We start from the raw sequence: 5186 nt of genomic DNA, 5'->3' as shown, positions 1-5186 counted from the left end.
AAGACAGATCGTGTCAGCTGACTCGGGTTTACGTACCGGTAGGTTTACTAATTTCAGCTTCAATGTGCGTACAATTTGTTGATGTAATTTTTGTTTGGTTCTGTTAACACCACCTTGTATAAATTCGCCTTGCGTTGTGCCTAATTTTCCATCACTGCTGCAGAACTTGCTGAAATATTTGTCATCGATAATTTATAAAAACCACAAGAACGATTCCGCAGCTTTCTGCGCCACAAGATAAAATTTATTTCTGTCCAGCTGTCATTTTGGTCGCTAGATATAAGTTATATCAGTGGCAATGTTTGTGTGGGCTTTTTATATCTTGATATAAGCATTTGTAAAATAGCTTTGAAAATGTATTTTTACCGGATTTAATGGCTTAAAAAATTTAGAAAATAGGCTATTTTACATCCAAGTACGTAATTACAAATATTTTAACAGGAAACAGCTCAATTTTTGCTTTTATATTAAAATAATAATGATGTTGCAGCCACGTAGTTTTCGTGCAAATGAAAATGTAGCTGTCAAACTACCAAATTGCCGGCAATAGATGGCAAGATATAAGCTCTGATATATATTGCTCTTGAAGAGCAATGAGCGGTCTCCATTGGCTATTTATATTCTAACATATGTATCAAGATATAAACTTTATCCTGTGGAGACGGAAGACAGATCGTGTCAGCTGACTCGGGTTTACGTACCGGTAGGTTTACAAATTTCAGCTTCAATGTGCGTATAATTTGTTGTTGTAATTCTTGTTTGGTTCTGTCAACACCACCTTGTATAAATTCGCCTTGCGTTGTGCCTAATTTTCCATCACTGCTGCAGAACTTGCTAGAATATTTGTCATCGATAATTTATAAAAACCATTGGAAGCGGCGCGCTGCCACTATTCCTTGAAAAAGTGTGTGTCTGGTCGGACGCGTGGAACACGAGAGAAAAGTTGTTAAAAAGTGAAGTAGCAAACTGCGATTCATTAATTTAAGTGTATTTTAAATAAAATAGTACAATTAAGGTGAGTAATATTTTAATTTAAGAATAGCAAATAAAATTTTACTTTGAAAAATTGGTTGAAGGTGTGGAATTCGCTCTTCATGGAAAAAGTGTGTGCGGAATACACGTGGTTGCTAACTATTTTAGCAAATATGGGCAAGAAAATTTAATCATCAACAATCTATCTACGTAAATTGTAGTGCAGATGTTCTTTGGGAAAAATCTATAAAACGTAGTATGGTTTTCAGTTGGAGTTCATAGTAGAAGCAAACGTGGTTTGCAATGACATTGGGTGTGAACTTTGAATATAAACTTCTAGCGGCAGATGCGTTGTTGGCTCTTATTTGACGTCTTTATTATAAAGGAGTGGACAGTTAGGCGAATATTGATTTTACTACGTGCAAACATTTAAAATTTTGTCGGTGAAAATCACTAACCTTAATCTTCATTCTCATGTGGTTTAGATTAATGTGTAGTGCATACATATGTATATACTTTGTGGTTTGAGTTCCTCCATTTTATTGGGCACTATTTTAGTTTTCGCTTTGCTACTGGAAATTTTGGTCGCGATAAGTATGTAGGGGTAGATATATATGTGTAGCTNAAAAAGTGTGTGCGGAATACACGTGGTTGCTAACTATTTTAGCAAATATGAGCAAGAAAATTTAATCATCAACAATCTATCTACGTAAATTGTAGAGCAGATGTTCTTTGGGAAAAATCTATAAAACGTAGTATGGTTTTCAGTAGGAGTTCATAGTAGAAGCAAACGTGGTTTGCAATGACATTGGGTGTGAACTTTGAATATAAAAATCTAGCAGCAGGTGCGTTGTTGGCGCTTAATTGACGTCTTTATTATAAAGGAGTGGACAGTTAGGCGAATATTGATTTTACTACGTGCAAACATTAAAATTTTGTCGGTGAAAATCACTAGCCTTAATCTTCATTCTCATGTGGTTTAGATTAATATGTATGTGCATACATATGTATATATTTTGTGGTTTGAGTTCCTCCATTTTATTGGGCACTATTTTAGTTTTCGCTTTGCTACTGGAAATTTTGGTCGCGCTAAGTATGTACGGGTAGATATATATGTGTAGCAGAGGGTACCATTTTTTATATACACATACATACCATATGTATATATATACATACTTGCCTTTGTTCAGATTCTTATCCGTCGTTTATTACACCTTGGGCTTGTTTTGTGTGAGTCATCGTTGTACTCTGAGCGTAAAGCAGCTGGCTTGCGCAAAACTATTGTTTCCGATCATCTTTTGTTTGGAGCATTGTACTACATATTACACGATGACAGTTATAACGTTTATTATAGTAACCGACTAGCATCTAAAGCAGCTGTTCCCCATGGCTGTCTATGAGTGAATTACCTACGTGCTATTGAAATTCAAAATAATCCAAGATAATATTTACAATCTTAGCTTAAGCTCGACTAAATTTTGGGAAAATTTCGATATAGTGCATTCTTGATCAGAAAAATCAAGGTTAGGGGTGCTAAAGGGCTGCACTCACATTCTGAAAGTGTGGACCCCAGGGTGAGGAAAATCGGATATGTAGTGTTATAAAGCGAAGTCAATCCTGAGTTTTTGTATTCTGGAGTTGAGTTTAAGATCAACCCTTTTCTGAGAAATATAAGTCTCAGCTTCAGCTCTTTTTTCTATGTACGTATATACATATGTATAACGTGAGAAGTCTTAAATGAACCTCCTCAATCTCAAGTTCATGTAATGCAAAAAAAAAATGCTTATCGCAGACACTGAATGTATTAAATTCAACCGGTTCTAATAAGACGCAATTTATGTTCATACATATATAGTCTGCATCATCGAAGTCGTCAGACGTTTAAAACATGTGATTAGGCATGGAAACTTTCTCGAAGGAAGCACATTTTTTCTGTACATATTTGCAAAAGTTTATTTGTTTTAACATTTTAGCGAAAAGTATATAACACGAAATGAGACGAAAAAGTACAACAAATGTACGATGAACCCACGGTTCTTGAACCGAATCGTTTTCAGTGTTGCCAGAACTTTTTGGGCCGACCGGTAAATTCGGCTGACTTCCAAAACGTTACAATTGGGGTATTCACTACGGTGTCGAATGTGTCGTATTCTTGTATGTCGTAAACTTTAAACGCCTAAAAAATATATTAGGGGATACGAAAAGGACCATCAAAGTCATATTATGCATTCAAGTTCTATAAACATTTATTTAAGCTTTTAAAGTTACGACATCGTTGTGAATCCCTCAAATGTTTGAATACTGTTCTACTGCGGTATTTAAACTGTTGTATATGTAGAGTTGCGAAACATTGCAACCATACGCATTGCATATTTTGGATATTTAGTAAACCAATGATCACCATTTGGAATTCTCCATTTTTAAAATATCAATGGTAAGCAAAAACAAACCAAGCATGAACTTTGTTTCCAATGCGCTGATTACTCTAGCGATGCCTTTCGATAACTTTTCGGATGCGTTTTGGAAAAGTTTACAAACTTTATACGTATGCAATGCAATTAGCATTTTGGAAGTCTGTTTGTATATGTAATAAATATGTATAAAAAAATAGATAAATTACAAACTTAGGGCTTTTCCTTTTTTATTGAAAAAATTTGCCTTAAGCAGTGTTTGCATTATTCAACTTTGCGTTCAACAATTGCGTTCAACTCAACGCAGGGTTGCACGAAAAAAAAGTTGAATGGCTAAATGTTGGCTGGCGACCAACTTTGTTGAAAGCGATTAGTTGAAAGGCCATTCAACCAAAAGTTGAATGCAAAGTTGAACAATGCAAACACCTTTTTATGGCGAATATTTTGATATTTTTTCATATTTTGATATTTTTAGCCATTCAACTTTTTTTTTCGTGCAACCCTGCGCTGAGTTGAACGCAAATGTTGAACGCAAAGTTGAGCAATGCAAACGCACTTACATTGTAACATTTGCACTAGCGTTACTCTTCGTCCTGAAAAATGGCTATATCAGTATGTGTAAAGTGTTTTGCTTAGTCGGGGGTAAGGAATCTAGTACCGGGATTCGAGATCCCGAATCCCGGCAGTCCCGAGCACTTCTTGAGTCCCGAAATTCCAGGATTAAGCCCTCGGGTTCACGGGACGCCGGGATATAATTTAATTTACGACCAAATTTAAATAAAACAAAATTCAGANCACTTCTTGAGTCCCGAAATTCCAGGATTAAGCCCTCGGGTTCACGGGACCCCGGGATATAATTTAATTTACGACCAAATTTAAATAAAACAAAATTCAGATTTCACTAATGGCATAAAAGAATTTTAAAATTGCAACCCTACAAATACTCAAATAATATATTACAATTCTAACACTCCTATTATTCTCTATTAAAGTACATATATTTAATATATAGATGAGGCATTCTTTTTCTTATCGGACACCAAATTTGGTGTCACAATTTCGATAACCACATTTTTAGCTGCATTTTAACATGTCACGAAAATAAAAAGGTTGAGAACATCAGCGTTTTTATAAATAACCCACCAGCGCAACCTCTAAATTTTTTTTTTTTCAAGACAAAAAAAATACGTGTCTCTTTTATCACAAATAACAATATTTTGATGTAGCGTTTATGAATTTCCAAAAAGAGTGTTTTTTTGCACCACTCTAATGTACATGCAGTCATGTGAAAAATAACACAAGGCAACAAAAATTGATAAAAAAATCGCGTTACTCTTCGTCCTGAAAAATGGCTATATCAGTATGTGTAAAGTGTTTTGCTTAGTCGGGGGTAAGGAATCTAGTACCGGGATTCGAGATCCCGAATCCCGGCAGTCCCGAGCACTTCTTGAGTCCCGAAATTCCAGGATTAAGCCCTCGGGTTCACGGGACGCCGGGATATAATTTAATTTACGACCAAATTTAAATAAAACAAAATTCAGACACTAATGGCATAAAAGAATTTTAAAATTGCAACCCTACAAATACTCAAATAATATATTACAATTCTAACACTCCTATTATTCTCTATTAAAGTACATATATTTAATATATAGATGAGGCATTCTTTTTCTTATCGGACACCAAATTTGGTGTCACAATTTCGATAACCACATTTTTAGCTGCATTTTAACATGTCACGAAAATAAAAAGGTTGAGAACATCAGCGTTTTTATAAATAACCCACCAGCGCAACCTCTAAAT

General features: G+C 35.0%; 1 protein-coding gene across 1 annotated transcript in view; it reads left to right on the top strand.

Annotated features, from left to right (window-relative positions):
• The first annotated feature begins 751 nt into the window (after nucleotides 1-751).
• The window catches only part of Hsc70-4 (Heat shock protein 70 cognate 4), a 21354-nt gene continuing 16919 nt past the window's right edge, over nucleotides 752-5186 (top strand). The window contains exon 1 of the mRNA XM_017631334.1: nucleotides 752-1015. The gene's annotated coding sequence lies outside the window, so the exon portion shown is untranslated. The remainder of the gene's footprint in view (nucleotides 1016-5186) is intronic.

Source organism: Rhagoletis zephyria, unplaced genomic scaffold (assembly GCF_001687245.7).
Source record: "Rhagoletis zephyria isolate East Lansing unplaced genomic scaffold, Rhagoletis_zephyria_1.1 Rzeph_scaffold_08647, whole genome shotgun sequence".
NCBI classification, from domain to species: domain Eukaryota; kingdom Metazoa; phylum Arthropoda; class Insecta; order Diptera; family Tephritidae; genus Rhagoletis; species Rhagoletis zephyria.
The sequence above is the reverse complement of the archived record's forward strand: the minus strand, read 5'-3'. Positions and strand labels throughout refer to the sequence as shown.